This window comes from Siniperca chuatsi, linkage group LG3, assembly GCF_020085105.1.
Source record: "Siniperca chuatsi isolate FFG_IHB_CAS linkage group LG3, ASM2008510v1, whole genome shotgun sequence".
Taxonomy (NCBI): domain Eukaryota; kingdom Metazoa; phylum Chordata; class Actinopteri; order Centrarchiformes; family Sinipercidae; genus Siniperca; species Siniperca chuatsi.
In genome coordinates this window covers 26594137-26610562 of record NC_058044.1, presented here as the reverse complement: position 1 = coordinate 26610562, position 16426 = coordinate 26594137, and the positions used below count along the sequence as shown (strand labels likewise).

Below are 16426 nucleotides of genomic sequence, written 5' to 3'. Positions count from 1 at the left end.
TTCATAAGAAACTGTCAATACAGTTTATTTTTAAGCCACAGAGAACCATAAAAATAGACTTGGCACACCTCTTTGTGATTTTTCACTATAAACAGTTAGAAGTGTAACATGTGATGCATTTTCCGTACATTCAGTCTGTCTCCATAAGTTGTCATCACCGTTCATTAAACAGCCAAAATTAAACTGTTTTTAAAAATAAACAGTAACAGTATGCACTGACTTACCTTAAAACAGCTTTTACTCCTCACCAGTTTCTGTGCAAAACTATCCACCACCTTATTAAAAACCAAGGCTCTGAGCAGATCGCTAGATGCTAATAGCTGTGCACTCTGAGCTGAAAGAGGTTTTATTCTTGGGATACTGAACATTTGCCACCTATTCATTTTGCGATTCATGCAGTTTATGTTGTAAAAATGCCTGATGCTGATCTTCGCATAATCTCTCATTCATTTTGGTTTGCAAAAATCACTATATCTGGTAAACAACATCCCTGAATATGACTACTTGTTATAGAATGAATGGAGCAAGTGAGAGGGAAATTACAGACAAACTTCAGCAAAAATGAGGTTGAGGTACTGCTAAACCAAACTGTTTATTTGGCACTTTCACAATCTTTCTTGGCTTGTCCAAGAAAACAAAAAACAAAACCAAACAAAAACAAATTATGAGGGCAGGTGATAAATGTTACAAACACTCACCCATAAGAACTATGGAAAAGGTGAAGGAAAAATGGTTCGGCCTGAAAGTGAAGACAAAAAAAGGATTGCGGCACACAAAAGAGACATTAGTGCCACAGGAGGGGTGGCAGAGTGCCACTTCAATGTCATCTAAAGATGACAGAATAGCAGCAGTCACTGGTGAGACATCCATGAAAGGCATCCACCAACCACAGAGGAGGCTGGACCACCACAAGGTAGAGTTAGGTTTAATTTTTTGCAGCATAACAAAAAAGATGACTTATATAATTCAATTAAAAACAATGGTACTTGAACATTAGCAGTCTATCATTAATACCAAGTGATTAAAACTGAATGTTATTAACAGATCCTCCAGATTAGGTTGTGCCGGCTCAGAGATGTGTGTATCAAGGCAAAGCACAGCAAATTTAGCACCTTTGAACAACAAGGCAATTTAAAGTGCTTTACATAAGACATAACGGCATTAAGACAAGATATAAAAGGAACAAGGCATTATAAAAAGACATAAATAGGATTTAAAAGGATTAAAACAAAATAAAAATAGAAGATTAAAATAAGATGAAGAATAAAAATGACAGTGCAGTGCAAGATATGAATAAGTATTCACAAAATTGATATATATTAATATTGAGACCTGATTTAGAAGAAATGAGAGTTGGAGCAGACTTCATGTTTTCTGGAAGTTTGTTCCAGATATGCGGTGCAAAAAAACTGCATGCTGCTTCTCCATGTTTAGTTTAGTTTTGGCCCTAAACCATTCAGTGCTTTATAAACCAACTGTAGTATTTTAATGTCAATTCTTTGACAAACCAATGTAAAGATCTGCGAACCGGAGTGATGTGATCCACTTTCCTGGTCTTAGTGAGGACTCTAGCAGCTGCGTCCTGAATCAGCTGCAGCTGTCTTATTGACTTTTTAGAGACCTGTAAAGACAGCGTTACAGTAGTCGAACCTACTGAAGATAAACAGACAAGTTTTTATATATCCTGCTGAGACGTAAGTTCTTTAATTCTTTAAATATTCTTTAGGTGATAGTGGTTGATTTTTCAATTGTCTTAATGTGGATGCTAAAATTGAAGTTTAAGTCCATGACTACACCAAGATTTCTGACTTAATTTGTCGTCTTTAACATTAGCGACTGTTAGCTGACCACTGACTTTGAATCGTTCTTTGGCTCCAAAAAAGATGCACTTACTCAGTACTTGTATGGGACCATAGTGGTGATATCTTTATACAAACCTGTGTGCTGATCACAATTTCCCAGAGCCAAAAGTGACGAAAAGCAGCAAATCCTCACATTTTCAACTAGTATGTATTTTTGCTTGGAAAATCAAGCAAATATATCAAGCATGACCCCTGCTGTCTGTTTTAACTGCATAAACTTTTCTCATTCGGTGTTTGTCTGTTCATGGTCTGTGTTAGGTGAGAGGTGTGAGAGGGTCTTTGAATTTTGATGCAATTTTTTTTGTATTTGTATGTGCTGCTGAGTCGGGAGATGTGTAAACTTAAATTATCTCCAGACAATAATGCATACAGTATATCATAGGTTAATTGAGCTAGAACTGCATAATATGTTTATGTGTTATTGTTGTGGGCTTTGGTATTACACTGTTTTATCTTTGCATAATTGATGTGTATGCATTTGGTGCAGGACTAGATAGACTTATCTGAGGCTGACTCATCCGTAATCATCTGTTGAGGCTGGTGTGAACTGGCCACAAGTTCTGTTGACGGCCACTAAAGGAGTGTGTGTCTACAAATGTACGCAGATGGAGCAGTGTGCTACATATGTTTGTCTGATAAAGAAAAAACAGAGAAGAATGATGCCATTTTGTAGTGATACATGTTGGTTTCAGTCCAGATAGCAAACTAAACAGACATCACCCCCCACCCCCACACCCTCTTGATGAAGCAATTAAGTAAAACATGATAAGTGGTGATGAAAAGACTCTTCCAGCCACTGGGTTTTGTCTCGAGCCTTTGATGTTGCCATACTCCAGCCTCATTGTGCAATCACCACAAATGAGCCACTATCAATGCTCAAAGTACAAACACATTTGCACAAACACACATAACTGCACACTCAAATACAGAGAGAAACATGCAGTAACAGAAAACGCTCAGCACGCACACAACCATGTTCTATCAGTCTCCTGGAATGGTAGTCATTGAGATTACTGTGAGACAAAGCGGAGAGAGAGTCAGCGACTGAAAGCTTGTACATCAAAGCCAGCTTGGTTGATAGTGATCGTAGCTTGTGGCTGCATGGAAATGTGCAACGAGACACATCAGTCCCAGCAGGGCGTCATGATATTGGTCTTTGTGTGTGCATATGTGAAATTTGTCATCCATCCATCCATCCATCCATCCATCCATCCAGTTTATCATCTTATATCTGATGAAGGACGTGTGTTTCTGTGTGTGTTTCTGTGTGTGTGTGTGTGTGTGTGTGTGTGTGTGTGTGTGTGTGTGATTTCTGTAATGATTCCCCATGGTGAGCAGGCCTGGGGCAGATGTGATGCACCAGATGTTATCTTTTATTTCTTCTTCCTCCTTTGCATCCTCCTGCTTCCTCCTGACATACACATATGCATATTAAACACTTACATACATACAAAGATATAAGCTCACAGAATCTTAGCTTCCAGCAAAATAAATAAATAAACTGGTGAAAAATGAATAATTATGCCAGTATGTTTGGTGAAGATTGGTCTTATTTCCTCAAATACATCTCATTGTCTGCAACTGCATTGATTTGTGGTGGCTGAATGAATGGTAGTAGAAAGAAGAACTGATTCACTAAGTATGTTGCCAAATTTGAATATTATATTCTAATTACAACCGCATGTTCCCCTTTCTTGATCTATGGATTATATCAACTTCAGCAAGCAGCCAGTTAGCTTAGCTTAGCATAAGGACTCGAAACAGGGGAAATAGTTAGCCTGGCTTTGTCCTAAGCTAAGAAAAAGTCTGCCTACCAGCACCTCTAAAGCTCACTAATTAACACATTATAGCTGGAGTACGCTATAACAGAGTCCCTACTCCAAGGATACGTACGGCTTAAACAAACAACATATAAAGTGTTAAATCAGTGAGCTTCAAAGGTGTGGGTAGGCGAATTCAGTTACCTTTGGTTATAGCCAGGCTAGCTGTTTGGTTGTAGCTTCATATTTACCCTACAGACTCACATGAGAGTGATGTCGACCTTCTCATCTAACTCACAGCAAGAAAGCAAATAAGCATATTTCCCAAAATGTTGAATTCCTTATTGCTTTAAGTTGCTGAAAGTATAAAACTTATTGTTGTCACCAATCCGATGATCATATTTATTTTTTGACAAGTATTACGAAAAACATAATAAATAAAACTACTATTATTATTACTACAGTACTACCACTGTTTCTATTACTACAACTACTTAGTTTTGGGGGTAACACATTACAAGTTAATGTGTTACTGTAATCACATTACTTAACACAGTAGTATAAAGCACCGCTGTGTAAAGAATACTCTGCTATGATACATCAAATTTAAACCTACGTCAGTATTAGTCATGATAAAATTACTTTGCCTTTGCTCAGTGTCCCTTCAACTGTAAATGCAGAAGAAAGATTTTAAAAATGGCTGGATGCTTTGATGAGTGGACATGTTCTCATTATTAAGAATTGACGTCACATCAAGATGAGAATATCACAGTTAAATGCAGGCTGGGTCAGAGTCACCATGACCAACACAGTAAACAAAGCAATCTGTCAAAGCACAGAAGACATGCACACAAAATAATTTCTTCTTAAGGATAATGGTGATCATGCTTCAAGATCAGTTTTCGACCGGTTGTGCAACAGTTACACAAAAGAAGAGATTTGTTTCCGGCTGCAAGGGGTAAGTGATGCCAATCACCATCTGTCAGACAAATTATGAGGAAGATACCAGTGAAAAGTAAGCTTGTATTAGTTTTATAGTGTAACATGATAAATTACAGTTTTATGTGAATACTTTCCTAACACTGACCATTAAGAGTTATCACGGAAACAAAAACAAGGTTTCAACACTTGGCAGACTGAATGAAAGATAAAAAAACACATGCTGTTGCTATTTCATGTACAGGGACTTTTACCTTGAGAGAAGAGAAAGGTTTAGGCACAATAAGGAGGAGAGTAGAGGACCAGAGAGAACTAGCAAGAGCTTTTAGAATGAGCCCATGGCTGCGAGGAGGAGGGGGGAAGAAAAAAACCTGTCCTCCTCAAGGATAAAGAAACGAAGAGGAGGATATACTTTGCTTTCAAAAATATTAAAAACACTCCCTCCTCTGCTCTCGAGTAACACTCAAGGTTCCTGTCAAATCTGGAAAAATATAAATGCACCGTACGAATGTGATTTCTTTATATTAGACAACAGGAGACTAAATCATGTTGATTATTATGGAGAGGCAGAGGCAGAGGTTGCAACCGTGATGCAACTTCAATTCAATTTCAATTCAGTTTTATTTATATAGCGCCAATTCATAACAGAAGTTATCTCATTGCACTTTTCCTATAGAGCAGGTCTAGACCGTACTCTTTATATTATTTACAAAGACCCAACAAATCCCACCATGAGCAAGCATTGGCAACAGTGGCAAGGAAAAACTTCCTTTTAACAGGCAGAACCAAACTCAATGCTGGGCAGCCATCCGCCACTGCCGTGATAGGTTTTGAGAGAGAGAGAGAGAGAGAGAGAGAGAGAGAGAGAGAGAGAGAGAGAGAGAGAGAGAAGGGGGGTGGGGGAGAGGGAAGCACAATGCAAATTCCACCTAGAATTTTAAAATAGCACTAATGTAATGGTAGTGGTAATATTAATATTAATAAAGTAATAATAATAGGAATGATAGTCATAGAAATAATAATGATAATAATAGTAATGAGATTAATAATAATAATTGTAGTAGCAGTTGTCGAACAAGACCACAGAGGCAACACGTGGCCCACAATCACAGATCCAGACTCTGCAGCTCCGGAGGCAGAAATACCTGCTGAAAGCAACAGAAGGAGAGAGGAGAGACACAAGAAAGCAAGCAACTACGGAAGAGGGATGATGTAGAATTAGTAACATGCAGTAATGGGATAAAAATGCATACAGATGCATCATGAGGTGCATCATGGGAAGTCTCCCGGCAGTCTAGGCCAATAGCAGCATAACTAAGGGATGGTTCAGGGCTCGCCCAAGCCAGCCCTAACTATAAACTTTATAAAAGAGGAAAGTCTTAAGCCCATTCTTAAATGTGGAGATGGTGTCTGCCTCTCAAACCCAAACTGGGACCTGATTTTTGCAACCAAGGTGCAAAGTGGAAAATGTACAAAATGTAGCAGCAATGAGCCCAAGTGACAGCATTGAAGGGGGAATTTCAGAGAGAGGGCAACTCAGATGTGAAAAACAGTGGTTAAAAAGAAGTGACAGTAATAGCAAGTTGACAGAACAGGAGAGAAAGTAGGGGGGTGAAGGAGTTGTATAGTATAGTGCAGTCATTGCACTATACGACCAAAACCTGTCTTTAAGAATGTTAGATGGACAAAAGAGATCTGTGCACGTCTAACAGTTGAAATTGTGAAATGTACCTTTAAGACATACTGTGTTGCCTAGATACGAGAGAAACAACATCATCAGACAGTGTGGCCTCTGTTTTGTTCATGTATGATAAAATAGTAATCATACAACCGGACTTGGTAAGGTTGCTGTGTGTGTTAGTAATAAACAACGAGTATTGTAGAAACCCCAGTGCCAGTGTGGCTGTGAGTTTTTGACTATCGTCTTCTTCTTCTACGCTCTCCAAACTACCTCAACCAAGAAACACTGACCCATTCATTTAGCTCCTGTTGTTGTTGGATGCATTCAGTCACTTTTCTCTGACACGTATGAATAACAGCACACACACACAGTTAAGAGACAGAGAAAACCATTTGTATTGGAGGAATGGTTTGGGGAGAGAGTCAAATAGACAGAATGTGAAGTATATGCAGAGAAAGACTTGCAGTACTTGGCTTCAGTTGGGAGAAGCTCATTGGATAGAAGGAGAATGTAAATAGACCCAATAAACCTGTAAATGCACCAATTGAACATCAAGGTGACAGTGTGTGTGTGCGTGTGCGCGCATGTGGGAACATGAGTGAAAAAACAGAGAGAGAGAGGTGAGAGAAAGAGCTGTGAAATTGTGCGAGATGATTTTCACACATCCACATTATTCAGTGTTTTTTTGTAATTTTTGACACTGACATTCTGTGTGTACTCTTGCTATGCTATGTATAGATTCAGATGTGTAAGTGTGTGTGTGTCCTTGTGTGGTCGTGACTAGGGATACAAAAGCTTCATATCCATCCAATCTCCATCCATTGAAGGATGTGGTGGACCTGAAGGCCTGGCTGTGCCTCCTCCGCTTCCTCCCTTTGCTTGTTCTAGTTTTTAACTAACTAACTGTTGACACTGGCAGTTTTCATCTAGATAACAAATATCATCAATCCCCAGATGCTTGCTGCGGCCGACAAAAATGCTGATGAGAGCTGTGAGAGTGAACCAAAACATGAAAAAGCTCAATAGTACAGTGGCCCAGAAAGCTGCAACTTAGGAAAACACATGCAAATAGACCCCTCCTTGAACCGCCACCTTAACGTGGTGGAGGGGTTTGAGTACCCGAATGACCCTGGGAGCTATGTTGCCTGGGGCTGTATGCCCCTGGTAGGGTCACCCATGGCAAACAGGTCCAGGGTGACGGGTCAGACCAAGAGCGGTTCAGAAGACCCTTATGGATTATTTAAAATCAAGGCCAGTTACGTCGCCGGATTGGCGCTACCGGGCCCCACCCTGGAGCCAGGCCTGGGGTGGGTGCCCGACGGCGAGCGCCTGGTGGCGGGCCTTTCCCCATGGGGCCCGGCCGGGCACAGCCCGAAGGAGCGACGTGGGGCCGTCCTCCCGTGGACCCACCACCCGCAGGAGGATCCGTAAGGGGCGGTGCAGAGAGATCTGGGCGGCAGTCGAAGGCAGGGGCTTCGGCGACCAGATCTCCGGACACAGAAACTGGCTCTAGGGACATGGAATGTCACTTCGTTGGGGAAGGAGCCTGAGCTTGTGCGGGAGGTTGAGCGTTACCGGCTAGATATAGTCGGCCTCGCCTCCACGCACAGCCTGGGCTCTGGAACCCGTCTCCTCGAGAGGGCTGGACGCTCCATTTCTCTGGCGTTGCCGGGCGGGGAGGCGGCGGGCTGGTGTGGGCCTGCTCATAGCCCCACAGCTCAGCCGTCCACGTGTTGGAGTTTACCCCAGTGAGCGAGAGGGTCGCGTCCCTCCGCCTCCGGGTGGGGACAGGTCTCTCACTGTTGTGGCGGCCTCACGGGCCGAACAGCAGTGCAGAGTACCAGGCCTTCTTGGAGTCCCTGGGAGGGGTACTGAGACAGTGCACCACCCGGGGACTCCGTTGTTCTACTGGGGACTTCAACGCCCACGTGGGCAACGACAGTGACACCTGGAGAGGGGTAATCGGAAGGAACGGCCCCTGATCTGAACCCGAGCGGTGTTCAGTTGTTGGACTTCTGTGCTAGTTACAGTTTGTCCATAACTAACACCATGTTCAAGCACAAGGGTGTCCATCAGTGCACGTGGCACCAGGACACCCTAGGCGGAGGTCGATGATCGACTTTGTTGTCGTATCATCTGACCTCCGGCGCGTGTCTTGGACACTCGGGTGAAGAGAGGGGCGGAGCTGTCAACCGATCACCACCTGGTGGTGAGTTGGATCCGCTGGCGGGGAGGAAGCCGGACAGACTTGGCAGGCCCAAGCGTATCGTGAGGGTCTGCTGGGAACGTCTGGCGGAGCCCTCTGTCAGCAGGGTCTACAACTCACACCTCCGGGAGAGCTTCTCCCAGATCCCGGGAGGTTGGGGACATTGAGTCCGAGTGGACCATGTTTTCCACCTCCATTGTCGATCGCGGCGGCTCGTAGCTGTGGTCGCAAGGTTTCTGGTGCCTGTCGCGGCGGCAATCCCCAACACGGTGGTGGGCGTCGGAAGTAAGGGATGCCGTCAGGCTGAAGAAGGAGTCCTATCGGGCCTTGTTGGCTCGTGGGACTCCCGAGGCAGCTGACAGGTACCGGCAGGCTAAGCGTGCTGCAGCCCGTGCGGTCACAGAGGCAAAAACTCAGGACTGGGAGAGGTTCGGAGGCCATGGAGGAGGACTATCGGTCGGCCTCAAAGAAATTCTGGCAAACCGTCCGGCGGCTCAGGAGGGGGAAGCAGTGCTTCACCAACACCTTGTACGGTGCGGGTGGAGAGCTGTTGACCTCGACTGGGGATGTTGTCGGACGGTGGAAGGAATACTTTGAGGATCTCCTCAATCCCGCTGTCACGTCTTCCGAAGAGGAAGCGGAGGCTGGGGACCGGAGGCGGACTCATCCATCACCCTGGCCGAAGTCACTGAGGTTGTTGGCAAGCTCCTTGGTGGCAAGGCTTCGGGGTGGATGAGATCCGTCCTGAGTATCTTAAGTCTCTGGATGTTGTGGGACTGTCTTGGCTGACACGTCTCTGCAACATCGCGTGGCGGTCTGGGACAGTGCCTCTGGACTGGCAGACCGGGGTGGTGGTCCCTCTGTATAAGAAGGGGGACCGGAGGGTGTGTTCCAATCACAGAGGGATCACACTTCTCAGCCTCCCCGGTAAGGTCTATTCCAGGGTACTGGAGAGGAGAATTCGTCCGATAGTCGAACCTCGGATTCAGGAGGAGCAGAGTGGTTTTCGTCCCGGTCGTGGAACACTGGACCAGCTCTATACTCTCCATCGGGTGCTCGAGGGTTCATGGGAGTTTGCCCAACCAGTCCACATGTGCTTTGTGGATCTGGAGAAGGCATTCGACCGTGTGCCCCGGGCGCTTTGGGGAGTGCTCTGGGAGTATGGGGTCCGGGGCCCTTTGCTAAGGCTGTCCGGTCCCTGTATAACCGGAGCAGGAGCTGTGTTCGCATTGCCGGCAGTAAGTCAGACCTGTTCCCGGTGCATGTTGGACTCCGCCAGGGCTGCCCTTTGTCACCGGTTCTGTTCATAATTTATATGGACAGAATTTCTAGGCGCAGTCAGGGGCCGGAGGGTGTCCGGTTTGGGAACCACAGGATCTCATCTCTGCTGTTTGCAGATGATGTCGTTCTGATGGCTTCTTCAAACCAGGACCTGCAGCATGCACTGGGACGGTTTGCAGCCGAGTGTGAAGCAGCTGGGATGAGAATCAGCTCTTCCAAATCTGAGGCCATGGTTCTTGACCGGAAAAAGGTGGTTTGCTCTCTTCGCGTGGGTGGGGAGTCCTTGCCCCAAGTGGAGGAGTTTAAGTATCTCGGGGTCTTGTTCACGAGTGAGGGACGGATGGAGCGTGAGATTGACAGGCGGATCGGTGCAGCGTCTGCAGTGATGCGGCGCTGTATCGGACCGTTGTGGTAAAGAAGGAGCTGAGTCGAAAGACAAAGCTCTCGATTTACCGTCAATCTACGCTCCTGCCCTCACCTATGGTCATGAGCTTTGGGTAGTGACCGAAAGGACAAGATCGCGGATACAAGCGGCCGAAATGGGCTTCCTCCGCCGAGTGGCTGGGCGCTCCCTTAGAGATAGGGTGAGGAGCTCAGTCACACGGGGGAGCTCGAGTAGAGCCGCTGCTCCTCCACGTCGAGAGGAGCCAGCTGAGGTGGCTAGGGCATCTGATCCGGATGCCTCCTGGACGCCTCCCTCGGGAGGTGTTCTGGGCATGTCCCACCGGGAGGCGGCCCCGGGGAAGACCCAGGACACGCTGGAGGGACTATGTCTCTCGGCTGGCCTGGGAACGCCTCGGGATCCCCCCGGAGGAGCTGGAGGAAGTGTCTGGGGCGAAGGAAGTCTGGGAGTCCCTGCTTAGACTGCTGCCCCCGCGACCCGGCCCCGGATAAGCGGAAGAAGATGGATGGATGGATGGATGGATGGATGCAAATAGACAAAACACAAGCAAAACATCTTTACCAATTAGATAGCGCATGCGCAGCATTTAGGGGGGAAAAAACGCTACAAATTGAGGAAACATTTCTGTATTTTGTTGTGTTTTCTGTTTTTGCAGTGCGTTTCTGTATTTGGTTGTGTTCAAATGTTGCATATATGTTGTAAAATTGATAAAGATGTTTTCTTTATTTGCTTGTGTTTTGTCTGTTTGCATGTGACCTCTCAGGGCCAACATACAATAGTACTGAGGGGAACTGCAGAGTTTAGTGTTAATTCTCTGTGTGTTTGTCGCTACGAGCGAAGCTGTTCATATTACATCGAGTAGTTTGATCCATCAGCAAGGAAACACTGTAATTTCACTGTAATTTTGGAAGATTCTGAAGCCTTATATTAGTAATCAATAACTCTCTCAACATACATCAGCCATGTATCACTGGTATCGTCCTGATCTGGGATTTTGGTTGTGCATATACGCACCAGGCTCCGTAGTTTCAGGCTGTGTTGTGGCCCGGTTTCATTTTTCCTCTTTTGCGAATTTTTAATGAGAAATCAAGGTTTTGAAAAATAAGCCCTGTAGTAGACCTTTGACCCACACTGCTGCCTCTGCTTCTTGAAGGAAACCTGTAGTAAATACAGCTATACTTAATTGCATGGCAAATACCCGCTTTGGTTGAATGCCAATTAGTAGCATCTGTCAGCTTTAAAAAGAGGTCTGGCAATCAGCGCTTTCATATATTCACAACACATGAGACAGAACTGGGCAGATTTTCTTAAAGCTGGCACTTAAAGCTACAGGAAACTCAAAATTGTAAATTTTTAATTAAATAGGTTTTCTTTGTGTCTGAGGTTTATCAGGATTAATCTTCAGTCTTCTATTCGTTATGGAAAAAAACAATGTTAAAATATCCACTTTTAATTGATCAAATTTACACTGCTCGATCAGCCTCTCCCACAGAGCGCCTATGGAATGCGACCAGCGGAGATGTGGCTGTGGCAGTGGGGTGTGATGCATCTGTCTGGGCTGGCATGCAGCTGTAGCTGGCATGCTGCTGCAGTCACAGTTGCAGCTAATTGGGTCATCAGTACTAATGTCTATTTATCTCTCCTGCAGTGAAGCTGCCGTGGCTCCCTGCTGATGTCTTCACACTCTAGCAGAGCATTCTCTGGATCGCTAGACAACGTCATGGCCCACTATTCGCAGTTAGCCTCAGTATAGTACATACAGGACAGCAACACTCTGTAGGTATTCCAGCCATTACTGTGGACTGCATACATGTACCTTCTGATGACCATCGGTCTGTCTTTTGACTAGCCTGCCTTACCCATCTGATCTGCTTGCCTGGTCTGCCAGCCAAGTCATTGCCAACTACACTGACCATGTAAAGACCACATCTATTCTACCTCATAAGTCTGCTTTTGGGTACCAGATCGGTGTGACCAACTGTTATGGATTATAAAGATGACAGAGAGAGAGAACAGAGTATTATTATATTCAAAAGGTTTAGTCCAACTGAAATTAACTTGCATGTTTTTCTGCTACAGCATACAGATCTGCCTAGATCCTGTCCTTTTTTTTGTTTTGTTTTGGTTTCATGGTGGTGCATGGTGCATAGCAGTCAGAATGCTATTGTTTTTCTTTCATAGAAAGACAACTTCTTTGCATAAAGCCATTCAAATCATTTAATTTTAAAGTGCAGTGACACTGACAGTCATTAACATAACACACAGCAGACTTTAAACCACAATGCTAGTCTCCTTTGCATCTATAAGCATGGACATGTTTTGTTTAAATTAGCTGCTAACCAAACATCCACCAGGGATTTGACAGGCTAGATAAATGAGCCAGCTAATTGGCTAACCAGCTGTAGCACATTAAACAGCATAAAAAGTGTACTGGCAAATTTCAACATCGGTCAGTTTATATGCTAAATGGAGTAGCCGTTACTCCTCAGTGCCACTCATGGATGTATTATAAAAACTAGATACAGGACTTATTCCACTTGAGTGAAAATTGCTTGCTGAGTGCATAAGCCAGAAATTTTTTCTAGCTTCCAGGTTTACTTCCACATTGTAAGCTACAGCTACCAGCTCAATTTGTTGTCTCAACTGTCAGTCAAACACATAAAATGGCCCACTCAGAGGCTTGAAGGCGAAAGGATCATTTCTGATGTATCTCCACAGACCATTTTTTCCTAATTTCAAAGATAAATTAATATTAACAATAAATTAGAAAATCTCTTTGATGTGATCTTTGACTACAAGAAGGTATGATGTTTGCCATTTTAGTTTATCAAAGTATCAATTCTCCCCACTTAAAAATATTCTTCACAGAGACATTGTGCAAGTTTGCTTGCAAACAGTTTACTTGTTGAATATGATGTGTATCTGAAGGATTTTATTGGTTGAACCTTTCTTTTCTCAAATCTGCTGCACATAAGAAGATAGTGAATTTTCTTTCTTCTGCCAAATGGGAGTTGCACTACACTGTTATACAAGTTTCCATTACACACTGTGATGTCCATGTTTTTTTAGCGTGAATAATTCAACAGTGGACAGGTTATGAAAGGTGGATACACAGCAAGTGCTTTGTAAAAGAATACACTGAGATAAGTGTGTCCACGTGTCCCAGAAAAGGACAGCTAGAAACATGTCTTAAAGCTATTCTCATTAGCTTTAACATTTCCTCCTCACTGACAGGTGTGTGTGTGTGTGTGAGAGAGAGAGAGAGAGAGAGAGAGAGAGCTCCCTTTTCCCTCACTGGCAGCTATTGATTGAGTCTGTGGAGTTGAGGAACAAGATATCAAACAGCAACCAATCTCAGTTTGGATTATGTCATATCTCTCTCTCTAGCTTTTCCCTCCACTACACCTCTATTCTGGATTCCCTTCACTCAAGTGGACAGATCCTCAAGGTGGAAAGAAACTCACCTCACATCCCTACATATCGAACTCCCCAGTGAATCTCTACAAATCATTTTTAGAGTTTGCCAATTATACAGAGGGGCTCTAAACTTGGAGGACTTCAAGGACTTTTTAAAAAATCTATGGTAAATTTAACTTTGGTAAAATGTTGACAGCTCTAGTGAACATTCCTTTTGTAACATGTCATACCAACATCAGAACTGGCTGCTCTGTGCTCTTGTAGTCAGCACAACTTGTTCTATATTTGAAAGCAGGTAGTGTCATTCACTCTGTGTCCATGACTCGACTCTTCAGTAAATAAACTTACCCTTTTGTTTTTTTTCTGTTTTCATTGCTCTGGTTTAAATACAGGCCTGCAGTGGTTATGGCTGTGCAGCTTTTGTTTTGCCAGCCACTGAAGCCCTGCAACCAGAGCCACAGTGTTTTGTTTATTTGTGACATCTTTGAGGTCTTTGCATTATATTTGTCGTCCCCTTTATTTCATTTGCATGTAAAGGAATGGCCCTATCATCCTAGGCTGACTGAACTTTATTTGAACTTGCATGCAGCCATATGATAGACAAGGCACTGCCACCACAGATCAATTTGCATGTAAAGATGTGACTGGACAAGCAACTGTAATTTGGTGTAAGCATTCTTTTGGACAAGCAACAGTTTACAACAACCTGGCAGTCTGCAGTGCCATGCACTAAACAGCATAAATCCAGTTCTGTTTCTCTACATGCATTTACCAGCATGTTTACAGTGCTACACAAATACTATGTATTCATCCATATATTAACAAGACTAAAAGTCTATAGTCACGGTAGCAGCTCTGTAAGACTGTACTTATAGGTATAGTGACGCTTTGAGGTAAATGCTAATGCTGCAGGGATGTGCACAGACATTTTGGGGGGGCAGGGGCATAAACAAAAAAGGGCACTCACGCAGCCACAAATTCTCTATTCCCACCCTGATTTTGCCACACCACCATTCAAAATTACCCTCTTCATAACGTGCCATGTTTAAACACTTCATTCCTTGAAGCAACCGCAAATTTGACACATTTACATGAAATTAATTCATTGTTCAGTTGTTTAGAGCAGTTCAGTCACATTAGATCAATGGTTTCTTCCAGAAAGGAAAATTAAGAAGGATGCAATTTATTGGCATCCAAACAGATTTCCAGTATGTACAAGAGCCTGACTGATTTATCTCTTTAGGCCAGGTTTCTTAAGCCTTTCCTTTCTGTGCATTGCACTACAATCAGCAGATGATCAAAATGAATAACTGACATGTATCATTAGGTCTCTCAAATGCAAATGAAAAGCCTAGACCTGGGACAAAATACCAACAACGAGATTATATTATCCACATTATTCAGTTCCATCTGTGTATATTTATACTGCACAAATATGTGGTCAGTATGTTCCTTTCTGGGTTGAATTCACTATTCTGGAGATGGTGAAAGTCGGGTCACCATATTTTCCGTGCATAATGATGCTGATGTCATATTTTGGAGGACAATCACTCATACAATAACAGTGAAGTTGCAGCAAACTTTGCAGCATAGTAAATATTGTTTCCATCATGTTGTTGGTTGCCTGTAATTATTAAACAATTTTCATTCAATTAAATTACCGAATTAATTAAATTGTCAATTAAATTGCATTCAGTCAGTGAAAACTATACATTTAAATGCTTGCAATGAAGGAACAATTTAAAAATACGCTTTGTATTGTACACTTTACAATACGTTACACAAAATAATGAGTAGTTACTAAGGAACGAGTGAGGAATGAATCAGGAACCAACTGATAATTCATTAATTATTAATAAGTAGTTAGCGAATAACTATGGCGGAATGAACGGAGGACTATAATAGATAATGATGATTTATTTGAGAACTGACATGTACACCAAATATGATATATATAGACTATTAACCACGTAATGCATATTTAATTGTTTTAGTTGTCTGACAAAGGAACTAACTAACCTACTATATTACGGCAGAATCGTGGTGTTCTTTAAGACAAGGGTTGGCTAAATCATCATACAAAATGATATCTTGTTAATGTTGTTGCAGTGAGACACAACGTTCATTTTATTTCAGATGAAACGGACAGATGAAGTGAAGTGCAGGCTGCAGAGACTAGTGTACCCCTGCGACCACCACCAGCCCTCGTCCCATGTCTCCTGCTGCTGAAGCACACAAATGCTGTATTTTGCACATTTATATTTCTGCATGTTAATAAATAGTTGTGGAACTTACTGTGTGTATAGTGGCTGTTCTTTTATCTGAAAATAAGTATGTAAAAAGACACATAATGCTTATGCTTGTGTTAACATATTCTAATATTACCACGCTCTGAGGAATTATACACCATTATACACCGGTAAGCTCAGTATTTAAAACAGGTGAGTGTGTATAGGTTAGAATAAGCAAAGGTCCTTATGCTGAATTGCAGGTGATGTGTTTAATAAGTTAAAACAATAGAGTTATGCAGCTGTGTGATGGGTGTAACCTAATGGGTGTAATTTGTCTAATCTTCCTGGAAACACACACAACAATGGGCTGAAGAAACTTTTTAGTTCCTTGAAAAGTAGTTCCTGGGGATAAAAGTTCCTGATACTTTTGGTGGAAAAGCAGCTCTGGTCAGAGGCTAAAAGGGCAGGTGCTTGCCTTGGGCACAACCTAGGGTCTATCTGTGCAAGTGCCTGCTAGCATGGAAACATGCTCACAATGGGAATGCTAAAACACTGATGTTTAACAGGTATAATGTTTACCATCACCATCTTAGTTTAATGTGTTAGCATGCTAACATTTGCTAATTAGATCCAAACACAAAGTAAA

At 43.2% G+C, this 16426-nt stretch overlaps 1 long non-coding RNA gene across 2 annotated transcripts; it reads left to right on the top strand.

Moving 5' to 3' along the window:
* The first annotated feature begins 1241 nt into the window (after positions 1–1241).
* Positions 1242–15843, top strand: LOC122873748. 2 transcript variants are annotated; one of them, XR_006377505.1, is made up of 3 exons: positions 1242–1694; positions 11781–13715; positions 15686–15843. It is a non-coding gene; the product is annotated as an uncharacterized LOC122873748 (long non-coding RNA). The 2 variants fall into 2 exon arrangements; XR_006377504.1 differs by having other exon boundaries at positions 11781–15843.
* Positions 15844–16426: the final 583 nt, after the last annotated feature.